Source organism: Lissotriton helveticus, chromosome 4_1 (assembly GCF_964261635.1).
Source record: "Lissotriton helveticus chromosome 4_1, aLisHel1.1, whole genome shotgun sequence".
In the NCBI taxonomy this organism is placed as follows: Eukaryota; Metazoa; Chordata; class Amphibia; order Caudata; family Salamandridae; genus Lissotriton; species Lissotriton helveticus.
In genome coordinates this window covers 1,163,745,128-1,163,769,577 of record NC_136063.1, presented here as the reverse complement: position 1 = coordinate 1,163,769,577, position 24,450 = coordinate 1,163,745,128, and the positions used below count along the sequence as shown (strand labels likewise).

The 24,450-nt window shown below is 42.8% G+C and overlaps 1 protein-coding gene across 2 annotated transcripts in view; it reads right to left on the bottom strand.

The window, feature by feature from the left end:
* CDH12 (cadherin 12) overlaps positions 1-24,450 on the bottom strand; it is a 1,332,533-nt gene that overhangs the window by 507,630 nt on the left and 800,453 nt on the right. The gene's annotated exons all lie outside the window — the stretch shown is intronic.

The following is a 24,450-nucleotide window of genomic DNA, read 5'->3' as shown; positions in this document are numbered from 1 at the left end:
GGGGAGGCTGGCCAAGCCAGCCCCTATCAGGGCCTCGGCGTCCAGCAACGATAGCGGGCTCCTCTGACGCCTGGCACTTCCCCTCGTTAGTCCTACATTAGTTTCATTGTCTTCTTATAATTATTTTAACGGTGAACTTGGCATTCACTGGCATTCTCCCCACACCCGCGATAGACTTCAGGAACCTGCTTTCTGGCTCCCAGGTCCGCCAATGAGCATACTATCCCACAAAGACTGAATATTTTTGCTTTAATCATCCCTCTTCAAATCGTTCATCAATATTTTACCTGTCCGCGTTCATAGCCCTCGTGAGTAATCCTACCCTTTTTATTCAAACTGCTGCACCCAAGTACGTATTAGAGGACTTTGCACGGCAATTAGGTAAAATGCTTAAGATAATTTGACGACACTAGTTGGGCTTTCTAATAACAAACAAACCTAACTGCACAATGGAAAAAGACTGAAAGTCAAGAAGACAAAGCACACCAGTCTAAGTAATACGAGAGCCGAACCTGCCCTTAAATTGGGCACGGTAAAATGCTGCATATGAGGTCTCGTTAAACTGTTCCCAGGATTCCCCGTCTCAAAAAATTGCAAATCAGCTGCAAAACAATATTGGGCAAGGCCTATCCCAGCCGCCACCATGCACAGCCTCCCTTCACCCAAAAACCCACACATTCGCTCAAGCAACCGCGCTGACACTGAGCGCCTACCCCATCCGCATAGCTGCTCGCTCCCCGCTTATCTGGGCCATCCAAGACGACGATGCGTGCGGGGGAGCCCCCCTTCGCTGCGATCCATCCCATGGTCAGGAGCTTCTCTCAGGCAGGAAAACGGGTCCCTGATCACCGTGCCGTTCACGAACCGCGCAGTGTCAAACTTGGCCACCTCTCTCTCTGCAGACTCAGAGTCCACATCCGACCAAGGACCTCACGCCTGCAGTGGAAACAAAGGGAAAGAAATAACGGACCGCTGGTGGCCCGGGTTCTGTGCCCATGGGGAGCTTCAGAGCAAGAGACTGTTCTGCTCCCCACCCCCCCCTTTTAAAAGGGGGGGCACGGGCCAGTCGAAACTGGTTGAACCCCGCTGCTGGGTGTCTGGGTGAACCAGAAGCACTAAAGTGCTTCCGGTTCACGCCCCACAGTAACCCGCCTACTGGACGCCTATGGGGGAGGTGGGAGTGCTCCCACCTCCTCCTTTCCCCCGGGGACAGGTTCGACCGCCATAAGGGTGGTGCGCACTATTCTGGCGCTCGGACTTCTTCATGCACCAGGTTTGTTTCAGGGACCCAGCCCTACCTCCCTCCTGTGTCTGACACTCTTGAAGAAGGGGGCTATCCGGCAGATGGATATTTTGTGGATCCAACCAGTGGGGCAGCCCTCACCATCCACCTGTGTGCACCCCCTTGACATGGGAATGTTTTGCTGCAGTGGTTCAGGTGAGTTATGGGATGGAGGACACTGGGGTCTTATAACTTCACACACATTCTTTGTATCTTTACATATGTGTCACAGTAAACCGCATTTGTCACTTGTTGCAGTATACTGGCACAGTTTCTGCAAACACCCACCTTCAGCTAATTTCTGTGGCATGCAATACAATTTGCAGTGTGCTGGCACTTTTCATGCCAGCCTCTCTCCCTTCCTTCCACTTTGTGTGCCACCTTTTGTAGTGTGCAAGCACAGTGTCTGCTCCTATGTGTGCTCCCTGGATGTAGACACAGTGTTGGCTCAGCCACAATGTATGCCTTCTGTCCAAGAATGCAGGCACAGTTTGCACACCCCAACAGTGTCTGTGACGCTGGCACTGTTTTCACACATTGGTGAAGCCCTACTTCACAATGCAAGAAGGTGTGATGTAGTGGTAAGGCCTTTGATTGTGTCAACTGGTGTCCTGAATTCTATTCCTGCCATATCTACTCACTTGGCACTTTGTCTGACAATGAGATTAATTAGGAATAGACTGAACACTAAAATGATCTACCATACAAAACTGCCTTGTGCATTTACACTGTTCTTGGGAATGGGTTTGTTTCGCTCTTCTAAGCAAACAAATGCCGCATGTTTACTTTGCTTCACACGCCATGTGCCTTCAATTTGGCATAGACTTTTTATTTTGTGCACATTTTTTTTAAGCGGATATAATTTGGGCTTGATATAGCCTTACACATATTTTGGAATTAAGCTCTAATTGAACTACCCAGGTTAATGTGCTGCATAGCTAAACACTTATAAGTGCATATCAATTTTCGTTCAATTTTAGCTTTAGAAAGAAAAGAATGTCTGTGAGAATTTATTGTAATTTTTTTTGATCTACCAACCCATTGTAGATCAAAAACAAAATGGCACAGCACCAGGTGCATGTGACATTACTCATGCATGCACCAACAATATATTACTGCCGTATCATTGTGGTTTTTCATCTGCTTTTTTGGGTGCATGTCCCGCCTCTCCTCAAAACTTTCACTCCCATGGCTAAGGGGTCTCGGGAGCGCGCAGGGTGCCATCTGTTCTGGATCAGGGTTACTCCCAGAACATTTTGCACCCAGGAGCCAGCAGCGGCACGCAGGGATGCCATATGTTGTGGCTCATGTTACAAATGCTTTCACTTGCGCGGCCAGCGGAAACGTTCCAGCATTTGTACAGGGCCCACTTAACCCCTCTTTTGTATTAAAGAAACCTTTAACACCTTTGCACTTTGAAAAACAATTCACAACATTTTCAAATTGTAACTTTGCGTACATCGAATACATATTTCGTGGTTGCTGAAATGGCACCTGCGTCCTTTCTGAGGGCCCTTCACAAGCACCCTAAGGACAGGCACAGCTGCAAAGCTTGCGCCACGCAGCCTGGGTCATTTCCCAGCGTCAACATCAAGCAGAGGGAGCACTTCCGGGGCCATGCTTCACCCTGCTCCCAGCCATCCCACGCCTTGCGTTTATCATTAATTAGACTTCCCTGGAGGCCTGGCGTGGATTAGGGCTTTATTAAACCTCCTTTGTAGACAGGAATGCAGAGCATGGGCGGTGGCAGGGACACCTGGCTGAGCCCCCCTCCTGTCCTGCTCCCTTTCCCCCACTTAGTTCTCTTTAACCACAATTAGGGAATCACTTTAGGACTTGTCTGGGGCCCTGCCTGACCTTTCTTGGAATTCCTCTTTTATTTATACAATGTACACAATATTGTATTTCAGGGCTGATGCGCGGCCTGCCTGGAAATGTTTACCGCCTACCTTGGTGCAACAAACATTTTATAAAATCGGTCAAGTAATAAAATCTGTGGGATTACATCTTCACAAGAGATCTATAATAGACCTTTCCCCCTTGCTAGACAAAACATTTCAGTTTTTGGGAATGCATTTTTTATAGTGACCGACTCATCACTGGGTCTCCTTGTGGCAAGCAAAACTTGGTTTCGCGGGAAACAAGGCAGATATTAGTCCTATTTTAGGGACACAACTGATGTCCTTAATAAACTTCATGATATCAAATGGGAGGATGGTTTAGTTTTGGTCACTCTAGATGTAGTGGGTTTATACACCTGCATACAAAAAGAACAAGGTGTACAAGCCTTAAATCCCTTTTTAGGAAGTCTTAGTGCCAGCCTGAGGGACCACTCGAATATGTTGGTGGAGATGAGTTTGCTGATTTTGGATAATAACTTCTATTTGTACAACAACGAATGGTATCACCAGATCAGGGGCACTGCAATGGGCTCCAGGTTTGCTCACTCTTATGCCAACCTCTTCATGGGTTGGTATGAGAGGGAGCATGCCTGGAGCCGAGGCGCCAGTCAATTGACGGACCACATTATATTCTGGACCCGATTAATTGACGACATTTTAATCATTTGGAGGGGCACACAAATAGAGTTATTACAATATTTTGATTACTTGAATGAGAACAATTTTTATGTTGCCTTAACTTTAAATCACAGTACCAACAGAATCAGTTTCTTGGATGTAGAACTGTATGTTGAAGGTGACAGTATCATGAGTAAAATGTATAGGAAGGATACTGCCACAAATTCAATACTTAGAGCAGACAGTGCCCATCCGACTTCAGTGACCAAGGGTATTCCCTATGGTGAAATGACTAGAATACGAAGGAACTGCAGTAAGGATGAGGACTTTCACAAAGAATTGGATCAATTGCAGTATAGACTACAAAAGAGAGGCTGTAGGCACCGGGACCTTTTAAAAGCTAGGTCAAGAATTATGCGAATTGAAAGGAAATCAACTTTAGAGCAAAAGAAAAGGGACACTATCAGAGAACAATTGGCTTTTGTTACTACTTTTAGTGCTCAGAAGGATCAAATATACAAAGCTCTTGGAAAAAATTGGGACCTGCTTAAGGGAGTGCCAGGCTTACCACCACTGATTAGTGATAAACCTAAGGTAGTTTATAAAAGAAGTCCAACCATTAAACAGTTGGTTACCTGCAATTACCTTGAGCCATTAGCAACAAGAAGTCTTACTTGGCTACCACAATCACCTAAAGGCTTTTATACTTGTGGGTTGTGTAATGTCTGTGATATTGGTGTAAACAGAACAAAGGATTTTGCATTTAATACAACACAGAGATATACAATTAATGAGTTTATTAATTGCAATAGTACTGCAGTTGTATATGCAGTCATATGTTATTGCAACAAAGTTTATATTGGCAGTATGAAACGCTTGCTTAAATTAAGGATACAAGAACACAAACGTGCCATTGCTAATTCTGATGACAGGTCACCCTTGTACCAACATATAAGGGATAACCATCCAACACATAGTACCATACATTTTCATGGCATTCAAAAAATTAGCCCCAGTAAAAGAGGAGGAGACTGGGTTTTGATGTTAAGAAAACAGGAAGCAAAATGGATTAGTAGGTGCAGGACTGCTACAATCGGATTGAACTGTGAAACAGAGCTACATTACTTTCTTTGATCCACTAAATCATACTAAGGATAGGCTTCCAATGGAGTAGTTGGTGTCAGATTAGATAGAAGATGTTGTCACACTATTAGGAGTCTCACAGCCAGTGCTTACCCTTATCAAGATTAATTTTCTTTCTTTATGCCCTACTCTAATACCGAATGGTAGGAGTCACTTGTGTCGTGAAACGGTTAATCTTACTTTTTCATGTGCCACTGGGGAATCAAATATAAGCAATGAGGGGTACTTTACTCCATTTGACTGTTTTTTGTGCAGTTTATTTTTTATTGGCACAATGATGAAATTATGCGGCGAGGCATGCGACTCTAATGAGTTTCATGCCGAATTTCCTCATTCGTAGTGATTGCTTTTTTGAATTGGCCGATTAATTTCCGATAGTATAGGCGGGACTCAGGTTAACAGGTTACTTGAACTGAATAATATTTAGATTGGCCGATGTATTATTTCTGGCTTGATCTGTTGCCGATTTGTTTCCGTTAGTACACGCGGGGCTCAGGTTGATAAGTTACTAGAACTTAATACTCTGATTGGCCGATGTATCATTTCCGGCATGAGCTGGTGCCGATTCATTTCCGGTAGTATAAGCTAGGCTCAGATTGACGGGTTACTATAACAAAGGACTCTGATTGGCTGATGCATTATTTCCGGTACGAGACACTATAGCGGACTAGATGGGGAACTGTTTGTGCTTAGTTAATATTGCCGCTTTTATACACAGAGTCTGCGCACCGCATGGAAGATGATTGGCTACTACTTAGGCGGACCAAACAGGAGACTATGTTGCGATTACGTTCTGGTGGCGGAGTCTGTTTTGATTGGAGGAGACTGGGTTTATACACTGGTACCCAGGACATAGGGAGTTGTGCAGCAGGTTTACCATGACCCGTTGATGCCATAGGATCTTATTTTGCTGCTCCTACAGACGACTATTGAAAGGTGAGACACTGGACGAGGGGGATACCCCTTTGGAAATTAGCTTAAATGTCTATTATTGCTTGAATTAGGTTGCTAATAGTTGGTGTTATTCCCACCCTTTTAGATTGATTGTGAATTTTGTTCAAGAACACAAGACTTCCATTGTGCCCTCTTGTGTTAAGGAATAGAAGGTGACTTTACTGACTCTATATTATAAGGTGAGATTTTGGAAAATTCTTGCTTGTTCAGCCAGGATGTCCGTTTTTATATTGGAATAGTGATACTAATAGTTGGTTATTTTAAATTCTCATATTTATATGAAATATTCCTCTCAAAAGATAAAAGAAGTATTTTTTCTTAATCAGGTGAGATTTTGTACTAGTTCGGGTGTCTTTAGTTTAGATATCCGGTCTTAGTTGAAGTTTGAATAATAGTTGATATATACATTGTTTATTTCTCTAGCTGTATAGAATAACAATTTCACTAAGAGATACATGAAGATTACCTCTTTGGACTATTTGGGCTAAGGAATTAACTTGATCGGTAAGGTAAATCATATACGTATGTCAACAATAGTATTTCGGATTTGATTTTGGCATTATAAAATATGACGCAGAGAAGAGGGTCTTGATATTTACAGTGTTTTGGACACTTTTCTTGGGATTAATTGAACAGCTAAAATGTGTTTAATATTTTCTTTAGAATAATCGAGGTACAGAAAGTGAGACACAGCTTTCACGACGACTATTTGATTGACAAATACTTCGTAGGTACATCTTGTATTCTGACATCCTAAGCCACATGGAGGGGTAATGAGAATAAATAGCATATTTTGGAAATGTCTTATTATAGTTATCATGCATTGTCACACAGGGATGTATCATCAAATATGGAATTGAAATAATTATGTATTTTGCATAATTCTTATATTTTTTCACGAATTGGAGTATGTTACAACGAAAAGTTTCTTATGTTGGTGGTTCCTATTGATGAAGTATTTACAGTACATGAACTTGTTAAATAGAAAGGTTATTACTGTGCACTATGTAAATGTGATCAAATAACAACGTGCGAAATATGGAAAATGAAAGAAAAAAACGTTTAATTTTATAGTTGCTCCTGGACCATTAGGATTGTGACAATGGTAATATTGATATATTGTTTTGTTATTTAGGGACGAAACGCGTAGGCTGCTGTTTTTTCATCTCTACAATAAGAAATATCATTGTATCACATCCTCAGATTGGATTATGAATATTGGATCGAACTATTTGTTTGTAACAAAATTAACGTTTCTGTTGGAAAATGAACTCCCAGTTATAAAATTGAATAAACAAAACCAATATGGATTTCAACATGGATTGTTGACCGTTACTTTGTTAATTTGGGTGCTCCTTTCATCAACATTTCAGATATGTTGAATGCTTGAGGATCAGTGGCTTTTGCTGAGCTCGTTCTATGTGCAATTGTAAATGCAAATAAGCTCATAACAACGTCTGTGGATATATATCTCAGCGGGTTTTTGCATGCCAGCGATCTCACTGAAAGGGAGGCAAACCAAGAAAAGTAGTTCTTAAATCTACAACCATGGAAGATATTTGTAAGTTATTTATGACTCTTTTCTAGATGCTATTAAGGAGATTAAACTGAAAGTCTGGTCTTTATAGACCAACAAAACGCTACACAATTTAGGTTAACAATATTATTATATACTACAACAGACATACAATAAAAACATACATAAATGATTAGAAGTCAGGAATTTATGATAATACATTGTCAGTAAACCTATAATTAAAAAGACAAAAATATTCCTATCCAGGAACCTCTAGTAACTACCTGTGGTAGTGCACCATAGCTCACCCTGCGCTGACACTGGCTGATAATGTGCTGCATGGCTATACACTTACAAGGTCCCAAAGGCAAAACCTATTGGCTATGCCAATGCTTGTTTTGTAGATGCTGTGCAGCATGAACAAAAAACCTTTGCAGACAGTGAGACCTATTGGGTTGGCAAATGCTTGTTTGGTTAATGGAGACAGCAGGTATGAAGGGGAGGCGCCCGTCACACTAATGAGATGCATTTTGAGGCTCTGCTGGTGTTAAATTACTTTGAGACCTCGAAACAAGAGTGAGTTCTTGTTTGCCAGAAGGTTTCAAAAGTCCGACAAACTCTGCAATTTCCCATTTTCAGGTCATATGTGAAGCAGATACTTTTTTCTTAGCATTCACCCAATAAAACATGCAATTGCCTCTAAAGTGCAAATTCCAACCTGATTTGGGCTTGTGTTGATGCATTTGGTAGTATAAAACGTTACTTGATGCTTAATTTGATAATAAATAGCGTGCCAGGGCCCTCGTCAGGAGGACAGGGCAGCTTGCGCCACCCATTGCCCCTGCCAGTGCTCACAATGGCAGCACCAACATAACTACTATCACTCTACCACAAGTGTGACAATTTTGACTATTCCAGGCCCCCAAAGCTATAAGAATGGCATGGGCGGCAGTGATTTGTCATTTGTAATGTATATTGAATGAATAAACAACTGGTGTTGTCCTCATCTCTAACTTAGACAGCACCGCCACGTGGCAGACTGTCACAAGTGCCGGTATTGACAATTTAGTACCGGTGCCGAGCACCGGCAACCACCAGCTCAAATTAGCACTGAATTGTTCAAAGGTTCTACATACAAGTAACTGTACTGCTTATGCTGTTCAATAGGAACACGTAGACATTAGGATGAAAGAGTGAAACAAATATGAAGCAATACATTATTTAAAGTCTGTTACAAGAAAATGGGACTGCCACCTAGATGTTGCTGAATCGGTTTTTATGTAAAAAAAAAAAAAAGTTGACCGAAAGTGTTCAGTAATTATAAAACAAACTGAATGTTCGGAGCAAAGAACAGAAAATATTGTTTGGCTGTCCTCAAAATGTACCAGTCGCTTAAAAAAAAAGTATTGGAAAAGAGGAAAACAGCATGTGCTTTCCATTGTTCAGTTTCGGCGCCTCTGCATTCTCTGCTCATGGAGTCAATCACTCCATCATCTTCCCCTCCTTGGTTAGTGCTGTGTCTTTTCACTTCACCTTTAGCACTTTGTGTTTCAGTCCAATTACCGGGTACACCAGAGCTCAAATGAACTTTTGCCTGCCGCCTCAGCTGCCATATTAGTAGCAGGTGAGGAGGGCTCTTGGCCCTTTCCCCACCCTGCACCGCCGGTATGTCACTTTTTGTAACGCACTGGCGGCGTAAAAAATGCATTGTGTTATGTCATACTTCCAAAGTGATGCATCTAGGTATATGCGTCACTTTGTAAAACCCTGCGCCACATTATACCTGCGCCAGGTATAATGTATGCAGGGTGGGCTTTCTGACGCAAATAAGCCTCGTAGAAGTGACACAGTGAAATCTATGAGATTTCACGGCGCCACTTCTAGGACGCAAGTGCGTCAATATCTTACGCCTGCCTAACAACAGGCGGAAGACTAATGCAGGCGCATTTTAAATGGGACTTGCCCATGTGAAATGACCCATTGCTGGAGTTGCGTCACTTTTGTGACTCACTCCAGCAATGCGTCATTTTGGCACCTACAGATACATCAGAAATACCGACCTATCTGTAACTCCTTGCGACATGATGCGTCATACTGTAAATATGACGCATCCAGCATGTCGTAAGGAGGATGCAATGAAAAGTGACGCATCACTGTTTTCACACAGCGATGTGTCACTTCTCATAAATGAGACCCTATATGTTTTTTGTGGACAAAGAGCTACGGTTGCTGCAGACAACGACTTGGGGCTTGCTTTCCTTCAGCACTTTAGCAGTCTGCTGTGAAATCTAAAGCCATGGTCAAGTGTCAAATAAAGCATTAAAGAAAGGCAAGGAAGCCCAAAGATAAGAGAAGGAAACACTACTTGTATTTTTGTATTTATTTAATTGTGAGTTTTTTTATGTAGGGATCTAATAGGGAGCTGCTATCATTTATTTCAGTTTCCAAATGTCGGTTAACTCACTGTTATGATGGCGCAACAGTTGGTGATAAAACTGGTTACCCACTGTTGTGATGTCATAAAGGCCATCCAGGCCAGGCTGACAGTGCAGCACTGCTTGTCTAGTCTGAATAAAAGCAGAATGCACAGCTGCGGCCGAGAGAAGGGATGCGGGGAAGGTGTCGGGGGTTGATCAAGGTTTACAGGTGATTTTTTTTGTTCATTCGTTGTTTACCTTTTGGGAAAGGATGCATAACACAGGAACATGTTATGTTAGCTCACTCATTACTCCTCTGCCCCTGTGTATCAGTTGAAGGCAGGGGAAGATGATTTTGGGGGTCGTACATAACAAAAAATCATAGGTGGGTAAAAAGTGAACTACAGGGATGTTTTTCACCTTGGGGTCCTGAGTGACATCATAGACAACTTGAGCTTTGTTCTCGTTCTCTATTTGATGTAAATCAGAACGCCTCTGTGAAAAACATCCCCTTAGTTGACTGTTACCCATTTATAATTCTATATATAATGTGCTACACATAACCTTTAAGCAACCTTAGAGGGCATAATGATATAGAAGCACTATCCTGTCAAGGAGAGCCTTTCAGGGGTGAAAGCATCTGATCAGGGGCGGGTGGAGTCCATAACTGATGTTCTGCAAGTACGGGCATTGAGAGTCTGATTTAGAAAGCAAGTGTAAGTACTTCAGGGTTTTCCTGTAGGAGGTCCGATTGGACTTTGATCTCAGGGAAGGAACCCTGTTCAAAATGAGGTGGATACTTTCTGCTTATAGGGGCAATCTACCACATCCTGTAAGTGTTGAAAACTGATGTCCGCCCCACTAAATACTTCTTTGCCTGGATTTTATCCTGAATGAGACCATGCTCAGAAAGAAAGCTTTTCTATAAACCTTGTTTTCCTTGAAGAAAAGAGATGTAAAGGTACCTTGGGCCAGATGTACGAACCTGTTTGCGCATGCAAAAACAGCATGGGGAATGTACAAACCCTATTTTGCAAGTCACAATTTTTTGCGACTCGCAAAATAGCGTTTTGCGACTCGCTATTAGGAAGGAGCGTTCCCTTCCTAATAGCGAGTGCAACCCTATGTAAGAATGTTTTGTGTCCACAATTGTTGGCGCAAAACACTCACAAATTGCCACCCTCTTTAAGAGGGTGGTAATGGGGTCACAAAAGGGAAGGGGTCCCCAGGGGACCCCTTTCCCTTTGCAAATGCAGGGGAAAATATTTTTTAAGGGCAGGCAGTGGTCACAGGGAACACTGCCTGCCCTTAAAAAATGAATCAACAATGTTTCTTTTTTTTTTAATGCATCCCATTTTCCTTTAACCACTTAACCGCGCCGCGAATTCGCCGTAGTGCGACGGTTGATTGAATGGGCGGGGCCGCGTCGGCCAACGGACGTGCGCATCACTACCGAGGTAGTGCTCGCTATGGCCGTCGGCCGACGGGCGCAGCCAAGGGGTTAAGGAAAACGGTAGGCATTTAAAAAAATTGTTTTATTTAAAAGCAGTCCCAGACATAGTGGTCTGCTGAGCCCAGCAGGTCACCATACCTGGGAGGGCCTGCCATTCCCAATGGGGTCGCAAATTGATATTCAAGAGCCTCTCTACTTGCTACCCCATTGGTAATCACTAACAGTGTGTTACACATTGTTGTATATAAAAAATAGCGCCTCACAAATTGCGAGTCGCAAAAGACTCGCAATTTGTGAGGCGTCATTTTGGCCGTTCTGCTTTGAGATTAATTCAACAATGTCCACTTGTTTCATAGTTACATCAATAATAATCAGTTGTGCAGGATATACAACTAATTTTAACCTGTGGCAAGATAAAAAGGCCCTATTTTAAATGAAATACGTTTCTAGCAGAGTGGTGATTAGCAAGAATATTTCAGCAAACACTTTAAATTGTAAAGTGTCTGGTCTGTCAAACAAGCATCAAGGGGACTGTCCTTGCCCTGGCAGTTTGGAGAACAGGCTTGCCCAGAGTCGAGCGCCAGAGCCGAGCTTATCAGCAGGGGACTAACTTACCCCAATTGTAAGTTTCTTATCTAGGAACATCATGGAAAGTGAGGAGATAGTTGTTGCTATGGCATTGGCAACTGCACTTATTTCATTAAGGTAGGACTGTGGAGTATACCGATAGAACATGATTAAATCAATATAATATTAAAGAATTACATGCCATTCTCTTGTTGTTAGGAGCACAGCGAAATTGGGATCTTGCGGATTGAGCAAGTGCGAATAGATACTGGTTTGCATTTTTTTTCTCCACCCTCAAATTCCACAAATAAGAAATGGAAATGATTATTTTTAGTCTCAGAGCTTACCCTGACACCCCCACCTGGTATGTTCTCTCCAGTCTCTCTTGCAGGGTCGGGCTGACTTGTAGGCCAGTCTGGCAGATCTCCAAGGATGGTCTGTGGTAGTGGTGTAGCACAGTTTTTTTGGCTGTCTGTGGGCCTGTTTTATAGTCTGGCGGGCTGCTTTTTATTGTTAATTTGCATGATGTTACCACAAACATTGCATGCAGCAAGCATGCAAGCATGCAAGCATGCAGCATCCTACACCTTGCGAAACACCTAAATAGCATGTTTTTACAAGTTCAAAATTGATCCAACTTGCAGAATGTGGGCCACTTTTTTTTAGCTATATGGTCCCTCCACGGACCTCATAGGTACACTGATACCTTTAGCCTGCGAAACTAATATGTTTCTAAACCAGGCCGCCCCTCCCCCATCCCGTGCTGCCCTATGACCCTCCATTAGGAGTCTTTTATTGGTAAACCACTTTTGGGTTATACTTGTACTTTTTTGCCTAGCACCACGAATTTTGCTGCCAAGGCACAAGGAATTGCAGGCACGGCAGGGCGTTAGTGTACCCTGACCACCCCTTTTCCTTTTTTTGGTCCTGAAGAAAAACCGGTAATTCCCATTACGGTTTGAAACATGTAGACCCACCACAAATTTTCCAGATACTTTTGGTCATAATTATACCATTAACTGTATCAACACTTACATTTCAGTATTGTCCAGTAGCCTTAAGAATAAAGTTTTTTCACAGTCATACCAGGATAATTTTTAACTCACCTACATATTTTTCACATTCATCACTCACATACCAGCTCCACTGTAGTTCAGGTGTCGAAGCACACCTTGATGGCACTCGGCCATCAAGGTGGCCCCGATGATGAAGCATGTCACCGACCAGGTCGGTGAGTGAGGGGTTACTAATAAGCAAAGAAGGACTTTCTTCTCTTTGATAGTGAATCATCCCGCAGAAATCGCTCTCTGAGCATTTTTTCTGGTGGTACTCCTTATTATTTTTGTTAATTCAGATACCTAACCTAGGGGACTAGGAGTATTGTTCCGTCCACTTTGGTGGATAAAATCCCTCAACTCTCTCCTACTGTTTATGACAAATATTGTCTTATACCCAAGTGGCATATATAAGGTACTTATACGTCCTATTTAATTCATGTAAGTCACCGCCTAGAGCAAGCCCTGGATAGCCCAGAGGGCAGAATGCAATGTTAAAAAAAATTTGACATCTTCTCTTACGTTTTACATGTCCTGATAGTGAAAAACTCTTGAATTCGTTTTTCACCACTGCAAAGCCTATCTTTTTCATCGGATAACATTGGAGTTTTCGTAGTACATTTTAATTGTATAATTTCCAAATGGAAAGAGATGACTCAGTCAAGTTTGATGTCTCTGGAATCCTAATTTTAAATCCTTATTCATGGTAAAGTCGTTTTTTTATTACAATCTTAAAAATCCCACTTTTAGAAAGTTAGCATTTTTTTGTCTTAGCCATTTTATGGCTGCAGCTTTTATATGGTCACATGATCGGGTTAGTTGGCAGTTGGGCTGTGTATTCTTCCCAGACAGCCACACACAAGAGGAGCTTAGGGGTAACTGGTAGGGCCATCACTGGCAGGATGGAAGGCAGAAGCTGGGTCAAGCATCACTTATACTTGACTAGGCTAAGTCCTATCTTCACACAAAGGGCGTAACAACCCTGCATTATGACTCAAGCCAGCTTGGAGCCAGACAGTCATGAAGCTTCTCCCACCTTCCAGAACCAGAGCACCAGGGTATAAAAGAAGGATCTCAGACTTCAACTCTTCAGTACACTGCTAGGTCTGTGGATACTCTACCAGAAAGAAAGACTGCGGTACTGCTAAAAGGACTGCCACTTCACGGGACTGCTGCTCTGAAGGAACTGATGCCCTGCTGTGGTGTCCTGATGCCTGCAGCCCTCTTGCCTGGCATCTCTTGAACCCAGAACCCAGAGTGACTCCAAGGTCTAGTTGGCTGCCCCCCTGATCTGAAACCTCAGGGATGTAGCAGGCTTCCAACAGCTTTGCACCTGCATCTGGACTCTACCATCTGTGAGTCTACCCTGCCAAGTGGGACCACCCAAGTCCTAGACCCTTGGAAGTGGGCCTAAAATGCTCCCCAGTGGAACCAACACATCCTCTCTCACGAGCAGAACCAATGCATCACCACCGCTGTGTGGTTGGAGAAGCGTGGCTCAGTGGTTAGAGGCGGCAGACCCGGAAGCTGAGATCGGCCGTGGACCAGGGTTCGATTCCCCGCCTCAGCGGGACTCGGGCTCAAAAATTCCACGGACTCGACAATTCTCGCTCCGGTGCCTACTCGACTCACGGGGTCACACTCTGCAACTCTGGGCAATAGCTTGCTTAATCTCCACTACGGCCCCTCGCGGCGGGATGCCTGGCTTTCACCTTGTGGATACCCTGCCGGGGTATCTCACAGGGGAATACCAGGACGGGTTCCCTAAGCAAGCGCCTTGATACCTTCGGGTGATACGTGCGCTATATAAGTCGCAATACATACATACATACATACATACAAAAGACCCACTTCACCACCGCCATCCTCAGAACTGAAGCTTCGCCCTTCTCTGCTCATTGCAACTTCGGCATGGGCTCCGCATCTTCTGTCGACTGTAGCTTCAATGGTGGTGCTGGATTCCACATCACAAGACCTCATTGATGGGATCCTTGACAAAGATACAGTACCTCGCATTGCAGCACCACAGCACCTCAGAAACAATGCATCGTATCAGCTGCGTGGCACATCGCAACACTCCACAACCTGGATTTTAACATACTTTGTTCAGTGGACCTAACTGGGTCCATGTGGCCGACTGCTCCATCGCGGTTGGCCTGAACATGTGACTTTGTCACAGTCTGGCACGATCAGATAACTACAGTTGACCCATTGTGCTTTTTTACGTTTTTTTCACTACCCTTTTTAAACTTCTATGGTTCCATAAATTGATTCAATTCTTCAGTTTCTCTACAATCTCCCAAGCTGATGACACACAAATTATTAGTGTTTATTCCCAGCAGGGTACGGGAGATCTCTCACTGCTACAACAGCTACATGTATGAGTTCATTAGGTAGATTAAGTGTGACTGTATTATGTTAAACTCAGAGAAAACTGAGTTCCTCCTCTTTGGAAAGGATACCTTATTCTGGAACCCATCATGGCAGCCCCCGGCCTTCGGCCCCCTTCCTACTCCACTTTCAAAAGTTAAGAACTTGGGGGTGACTTTTGATGCCAATTTCACTTTTAAGGATCAGATCAATGAACTCACTTCTTCATGCTTCTTTCTCTTAAGAACACTGAGACCCATTCTAGCTTTCATGCCTGAAGATCTACAGAAAACAGTTGTGCCTGCACTGAGAATGTCCAGGCTGGACTCTTGTAATGCCCTTTATCAAGGTACTTAGCTGCAATTTCTAAATAAACTCCAGCTTTTGCAGAATGCAGCGGCATGCCTCCTCAAGAAAACACCTAAATATCAATCAGTCTCTCATGCCTTATTGGAGCTCCGTGTTAAGAAACTAGTGGCCTTTAAGGCACTCTTTATGGCCTATAAATCTCTTCAAGGGATAGCACCAGAATATTTGAGTAGGAAATATACTTGGTATACACCAAGAAAAACTTGCAATCAGCTATATCCAAAACAGTTACAATTTCAAAATGCAACAAAGTATCTTAGGGTGGCAGAAGTTTTGTTTTCTCCAATTGTAAGCTGGGGAATAAACTTCCTTGTATTCTTAAGAGCCAGCAGAATCACACCCACTTTAGGAAACAACTCAAGTCCTGTTTTTTCGTTTCTTCTCTAATTTTCTGGTGCATAAACCAAAGAGATGTTAGCTCTAAGACGCCTCCTGATATTTGTGCGCTTAATACATTCTATTAATAGTCAATAATTCCGGTTCTACTGATTATAATTATGTCATTTTGCTCTTGCTTTATTTATTAAAAATGAATCTATATTTCTAAATCTGTTATGGGTTCCTTTTTTGGTGTGTTTTCTTTGTGTTACTGTTTGAAGTTTTGCACAAATAATTTACGCATTGCCTCTGAGTTAAGCCTGACTGCTCTGTGCCAAGGTACCAAGAGGGGAAGCAGAGGGTTAATTTTGGGTTGCTTGTGCCTTACCCTGACAAGGATTGTGGTTGCTACATGACCAGAGCTCACACCCCAGTCAACCTACAGAATGTAACACCCTTCTACAGTATACTAGTTATCATACTTGTCCTCTTAGGGATGGTATTTCCTATGGTCTGCACTTCAGGGTCCGATATAACTGAAAACACAAAAACAACTTCTTCAAGGAAGCAAACATTTTGTTCACCAAGTTACTTGAGAAGGGCTATCCTAAGCATTTAACAAGGACCGCCATGAAATAAGCCTGGTATAGCCCTGGAGATGAGATCCTACAAAGACAAAAGACCAGCTGCAGCAACTAGTCTGTGTCACTACATTCTGTCCAGACACAAATAAAATTGTCAAGATGATAAAAAAAAACCACTGGCCTACTCTAAAACAAATATATGACAGCTTTGAGCTTCCACTTTTCTCCTATAAAGGAGGCAACAATATCAGAGACACCCTAGTCCACTCTGGCACCAAGGGCCATATGTATCAAGCTAATTAGCATTCGCCAAGGCCGAAATTCGCAGAATTCGGCCTTTGCGAATGCTAATTTGCTAAATGGAATGTATGTAACATTTTTGCTGCAAAATAAGGAATCGCAAAATTTGCGATTCCTTATTTTGCGATTGCACTTAAGGAATCGCAAATTTTGCGATTCCTTAAATGCAATGTATCAAAGAAAAAATACTGCAAAAATGCCCATAAGGATTCGCAAATTACCACCAACTTTGAGTTGGTGGTAAGTTGCGAATTCTTTTCAAAAAGCAATTTACAAAAAAACAAAATGTGCCATATGACGCTCATACATGCCCTTAGGGCATGTATGTGCGCCATATGCCCCCACATGTCATTTTCAGGGGTGCAGCAGGGTGTTCTTGAGACACCCCTGCACCCTTGAAAATATTCCTAATTTGCGATTAGCAAATTGCTAATCGCAAATTTCCCCTTCATTCCTATGGGCCTCCTGGCCCGAAGAAATGAATGGGTAATTTGCGATTAGCAATTTGCTAATCGCAAATTAGGAATGTTAAGGAATCGCTAAAAAAAAGCAATTTTGTACATACATACCGTTTTGCGAATTCTAAATAGCGATTCCTTAAAAATCGCTATTTAGGATTCGCAAAACGGAACTATGATACATATGGCCCCAAGCCTCTTAAACCCAACACTAACTTAGTACTTAACTGGGATTTAGACCCCATTATGGGCCATTTTAAGTGTGGTAATTGCATTGCCTGCCAGCTCACATACAACACTTTTTTTTCAACCATGGTAATGTCAAGGTTGAACTTAAGAACCATACAAATTGTTTATCGAGTAATGTGGTGTACTGTATTTGGTACACCTGTACCTTGATCAATTTTGCGCAGACTTCACAACAAGAGAAGTTAAGGATCGTTTAACACAGGAGTAACATCAGGTGCAAAGTGGAAAATGCGCCCCTGGTAACACAGAATTCTTGGAACCCGATGATAGTGTGGATTACATAAGGTGTCAAGTCACTGAGAAAGCGGTACCTTCACTAAGGGAGGAGACTTGACTTACACTCTGCAACACATAGAATAAAAGTGGCTAGATTATTGCAGTTCCATCAAGGCGGGATTGGGCAACATGGAGTAATGGGGATACTTTTTTCCAATCTGGATTAATAATGGGACAGTTATTGTTTTTACATTCCCTCTGTATGTACGCTTCAAGCCTCACTCCCACAGTTCTCTATATTTGGTTAGTGAACTTGCAGGCATGTAGGATTCTTTCTGTCAGATGGTCTAAGACCGCTTGCTGATTAGCCTCCAATTGAGAAGTTCCCATGGGTGTATTTATCCTTGCCCCATGTTTTGCAATTATTCTCTGTGTACCATTTTCTCTCACAGGTGAATTCTTACTGCTTAGTGCCTATATTATTTCAGCCATTTCTACCTGGGACTCATTAACATGATCCATGATTCATTACTGCAGGTGCAGCACTCATGAGTATCCTACGGTTTAGATAGTACTGGGTGAATGCCAACACCTGACTTGCAGTAATGAAAAAAGGCTTTAATTCAGACTCACTTCAAGTTTTCAGTAGGTATCTGCTCACAACCCCTATTTTCCACTTTTTTAGTAGGTTTCAAACCTTACATATACTTCTATATTTTATATTTTTCAAGTCCCCCAGCCCAACTCTCTGCCCTGATGAGACCCGTGTACCTTTTGCAGGGTTGCATCATTGATGGCACTATTGGCAAACAAACCTTTTTATGTACCATATCAGTGGGTGGTTAGGCAACAAAGTGCCTGGTCTATTAGGATCTCTGTGCCTGGTTGCTGCATACCAACATGCCTGCAATTAACTCACCACCAGTTTCACTTTATGTTTGGTTATTGCTCTCATGGGGGTCACTTTAGACACATTTTGCTTTAAGCATTTTTTTCATAACACAGAGGATGCAATTCATGGTATGAACACATTTGAATACATTTGCATTATTACACTGGAAACCTGCTGTCCAGTTTTTGTTGTAATACTATTGTACAATGACTACAGTTACTTTTTGTGTGTGTATCCAATAATTTAGCTCGGAATGAGTTCTGTGTGAATCATTGTTATTATTTGTACATGTATTCCCAGGCTTGCATGGACATTTGGGTTGCACTTGTCTCTGTGTAGCAGCTTTCTAAAAGAGCCATTTTCAGAATAGTGACTTAGAATTTGACTTCCCCATTAAAGACGGTTTAAAAATACAATGTGGTAGACACCAAACTCAACATTTTTATCTACTCCAAATTGAAAAGTTATCACTTATTAAATGAAAGAAGGTAACCTAATGTTATCCTATTGGAGAGGTAGGCTTTGCAGTAGCGAAATTTAAGAGTTTGACACTACCAGGACATGTATCAGTTACTGTGCCCTATGGCCTGTTTAGGTGCTACCCTGGGGTGCCTATATGTATTAAAATGGAAGGTTTAGACCTAACAAAAGGTTTATTTTGCCAAGTCCATATGTCAGTTTAAAACTGCACACACGAGGTGTAATGGCAGGCATGAGACATATTTAAAGGGCTACTTAAGTCGGTGCACATTCAGTTCTGCAGACCCACTAGCAGCATTTAATTTACAGGCCATAGGTACGTGCAATGCCACTTTACTAGGGACTTGCAAGTAAATTAAATCTTCTAATTGGGAATTAGCCATTTTACCATGTTTAAATGACAGATAACAAGCACGTTAGCCGTGTTTAGCAGTGGTAAATTGAACAGAGCCATAAGGCGAACAAAAATGAATTCAGCAAAAACAAGAGTAAGGCAAAGTATTTTGCGGAACACCACCCGAAGGCTCACAGGTCTCACAAGGCCACTTTTATTTGTATGCTTGGGCCAATTTTCTGTCATAGTCCAACTCTTCGTTCTCTGCTATTGCCTTCCTTCTGCTGCTCTACTTCTTGCATGCATTGGTTCCACTCTCTCCCATATATCCAATTCCCTTGCTCCCTCTCTTCTGTTCCCTTCTACTCTGTCCTTACTCCCCTATCAGTTTTGTTTGTAACACATGTACCTGAGCATATTGTTGATTTTACCTGGTCAGGGTCATCACTTCATTCATTGAACACACGGGGTATGGTCTTCTATTATTTATGCAACTCACACCGAGGGTGTTATGTAGAGCACTTTCTTGTTATTTTCCATATTGTGATCTTCTGTTTAGGACAATTTTCATTGCCGACTATGATTATGCTTTCTTCAGAAACAGGAAGAAAGGTAATATTATTAGTAAAACAGATTAGCATAAATATACTTTTTAATACCTCTGGTCAGACTAAGAGTTAATAGTTTAAGAAATGATTTCTATGGTGTAAAATAGAGGTTGTCCAATTTCACCAACATGAGGTGGTTCTTTAATCAAAATACATGAAACAAAACAGTTTCGATGCTGAAAATGGAAAATGCAAAGATAATGTATTCACGCGAAAATACTTCATTCTGAAGGTGCGTGATTTATTTTATCTATCTCAGAGTGACATATTGATGAAATAGACATCACAGAGCTTACATATAGCATTAAAAATGTGCAAATTGATGGTCATTCAAAATTAAAATAAACACCTTTTGAAGTGAACAATTGAAAGAATTTGTGGAATTAGCTGCAAAGAATCCATGCCCAAACATGATGCTCTGAGCAAGAAAGTGGTTTTGTTTGCCAAAATTCAAGCATTGTTTTCTGAATTGTGAATTGCATTCATGTGCCTGTCGCTGATTTGATTTCAGCAGTCAGTGTGTGTGAAGGCAGAGAAAGCCAGCGTGACATTATACAATGCCAGACTCCAAAATATTCCATCATGTTGAGCTGCCAGGACAAAATTGGAGCTATTCAGAGATGCCCCAATAAATTGCACATTGACCTGATACGAATTGACAATTCACAGTGTACATTCTACTGTTCTTGTGTTCCTCTCTCCTCTGTTCCTCTGCTGTTTTAGTAAAGGAAATGCAATGCATGCCTAATGTTGTGTTTGTTCCTATTTATATGTGTGTGTGTATGTGTGTGTGTGTGAGTGTGTAGTCACTGAAAAAAGCAAATGTTACAGGGATGTTATAGTTAGGTTAATATTTTATACACTCAAAACCATAGAAATTCAGCAGTTGTAGTTATATCAAGTAACTATAACTCATGCCCTAAGTTGTCCCAAGGGTTTTGGGCTATTTTTTGACCACACATGTTGCCTAACACATATATGGACTGACATTTTGGGTACCGGCCACCAATTTATCGTGGTAGCATGGTGGCTAGTACCTACCAGGAGCTTTTTGTCACTTTTTTTCAGTGAGGAGCTTTCTGCGAGTGCAGTTGGTAATTAGTCCTGTTAGGGCATTGCCTTAGTTGCAGTGTATAATTTTGCATCTGTCCTACCTGATCGCAGCTGAGGCAGGAGACAACAAGGTGGCTCAGGCCATGCGGCTGCTGGTGGAGGCTGGGCGGTGCGACCTACTGCGGGACATGGCCTAGCGCAGCAGTGAGTGGCCATCTCGCAAGGCCGCCAGCAGAGTAGCTGCAAGACGGCCAGCAGAGTAGCTGTTGTAGTAATGGCCTTAACGTCCAAGCACAGGCTGGTAAATCAGTGCAGGTGAGCAGGGGTGGCCATTATCATATCAGAAGGGCAGCCCAAGCAAGGGGGCAGACCAGTCTGGCCCCAGAGATATACTGAGTGCATCAGAAAGCTCAGACATGCCTGAATGCAGGTACGTGAAGTGCAGATGGTAAGGAATGTCAGTTTTGAGGAGTCACTGGTGTGTGGATGGGCCCACTTAAAGTTGGTATCTGTTGAGGTTCAGGCTGGTGAGCCTCAAGAAAGCAGGGATACCCGCTCAAGGAAAGGGCGCTACCTTGGCACGAAGACCACCTGGTGTGCAAGGAGAAGTACAGGATGTTACAAAAGGGGAGTGAACATAAACTGAAAGACAAAGGGCTGACAGGGATGGAAAAGCAAGTAACTGACACAAAGAAGGTTGTAGGACAAAAGGGAATACAGTCGGGTGACATGACAATGGGCCCGGGTGACAAGCTAGAGATCAAGGAGGTGAAATTTAAAAAATGACCTTATTGGACATCCAAACCATTGGGGACACATCTAATGGAGAAAACCAAAGAGAAGATCTGGAAAGGAGAGTATGTCGATATTTTGAAACTCTTACATAGGGAGCTGAGATCTAAAGAGGGCTCCAAGGAGGAAGAGCTGGAATTGTCCAAGCGGCTAATTGTGCTGGTGACATTCGAAAACTGGACGCCCTCATTCCTCATTTATACACATTTCTACTGTGAAAAGCATCCGTAGTGGTCAGGGAATATATAGATGTGATTAGGAAGGCACAGTTAAATTACAGGGGCTATGCTTGGGTACAGTATAACAAGGAATTCTGGGCCAGGTTAGCGGTGGATCAAGACACTCAGTGGGGGAAGCTGGACATAGAGTTGTGGCAGCACACAATGGATCCAGTGAAATTCGGCAAAACCATTGTTACAGCTACTGCGTTGCCAATATTGTAAAACCCTTTCAAGTGCGTCCCACTTGGGGAGGGGTGAGAGGGCCTGCTAAGATTACAACAAAGGTCTATGAAGAACGGAACTTTGCACGTTTTGACATCAGTACTGAAAGTGCTCAGGCAGGCATCGATTGGTCGCCTGCTTTAGGACAGATGGAACCAGCATTGCCACTGCTTATGGACACCAGCAAGGGACACAGGGTGGTCAGCAAGGGGCAAATCAAGGGCAGCACTGCAGTGAGGCAGCGGGCTTCAGGTCAGGTAGGGGGCACAGGGATCTGGAGGGAAGGGCTTGTACCCCAATAAATTGGACAGACTCGTCTTTTGGCTTTACCGGTTATGACAAGACTGAGAACACTAGGTTACTGTGAGGAGGCTTTACTGATGGGTTTGGACTCGGTTACAATGACCCGATGGTGCAACACTGGGATTCTAACTTGATATCTGTGACTGAAAATGCACGGGTGGTCTAGGAGAATTTACACAAGGAGATACAGGAGGGCAGGATAGCGGGTCCTTTTGATGACTGACCAATGGAGCATCTCATTGTGTATTCTATTGGAGTGGTATCTAAGAAGGAACCAGGGCAGAATCGGCTGATACGACACCTATCATAGATGGAGGGTTAGTCTGTGAACAGCTTCATCCTGACAGAGCAAGTATCAGTGATACATTAATCTGTGAATGTAACCTTAGCTTTAGTGGAGAAGTCTGGACAGGGGGCATTAATGGCCAAAAGCGACATTAAGCCTGCCTTCCATGTGTTGCAGGTGCACCCTGCTGACTTTTAATTGCTTGACATTCAATTTGAGGGAAAATGGTCTGTGGGCAAGGCGCTCCCAATGGGATGTTCCATTTTGTGTACATTGTTTGAGTGTTTTAGCACATTTCATCAGTGGTTATTTATTTGCTGCACATGAAATGACCGTATGACATACAACTTGAATGACGATTTCTTTGTCAGGGCCTCCAGTTCCGGGAACTGCCCTTTTGGATTCAAATAACGGACTTAGGTATTCCCCTGGCCCCAGGGAAGACAGTGAGTCCTAGTACAGTAATGTCATTTTTGGGTGTTGAGATCGATTCCATAGCAATGGAGGCCTGGATGACCGAGGACAAAAAGATTAACATGCTGACCCTGTTGAATGAAATGCTGGGTAAACAGAAAGTGATGGTTAAAGCAGTACTAGTATTGCTGGAGCATCTGATATTCACCTGCAGTGTAGTGAGAGTAGGGCGGACTTTTTGTAGCTGACTAGGCTTGTCTTTCCCAGGTTTTCCCTCACCTTACCATCACGGCAGACTGTTGGCAGGTGTAAAAGAGTATTTGAGGATGTGGAGGGCCTTCTTACAGTCATTTAAAAAGATTCCATTGACATCATTAGCAGACATTGATAAGATGCACACATATTTTCAGACACAGCTGAAAGATGCGGTTTTGGTCTGTATTAGCAAGGACAGTGGTGTGCCGAGGAATGGTCAAAAACATGGAAGGATGGGATGCGTTGTAATGCTTTTTTGGATTTTTTTTCCCCTGGTGATAGAAGTAGGGCTCTGGGGGAAACAGCTAGTTCACAAGAGAGTTCGTTTTCACATTGATAATATGTTGGTGGTACTGGTAGTCAACAGGCAGTCCACCAGGGAGCCTCAACTGTGGCACCTGCTACAGGTCATTGTATTGTACTGCTTGAGACTAGATATAACTTTTAGAGCTCAAAATGTCCCCGGTGTGGACAATGACATTGCCGATGCTTTATCTTATGCACAGTGGGAGAGGCCCCATGGGCTGGCCACGGAGGCAGACTGGGATAAGACACAAATGCCAAAGGAACTGTATTCAGTAGGAGAAAAAGAATGCTACTAATTGGTAGCTAAGTCTTTAGCCCTTTTAACAAGGCAGGCATACCTCCAAACCTTGGCGGAATTTCTAATGAGGGGGCCATGAAGCAATCTTGGGACTGAGAGAGGGTGAAGGACATTATGCAATGCATACTCGCCCTCATAGGTTTCAGGCGTTTCCTTCATGGCAAAGCTAATATGGGGATGTGCCCCCTCAGCGGCGGAACTTGGGATGATCATTTG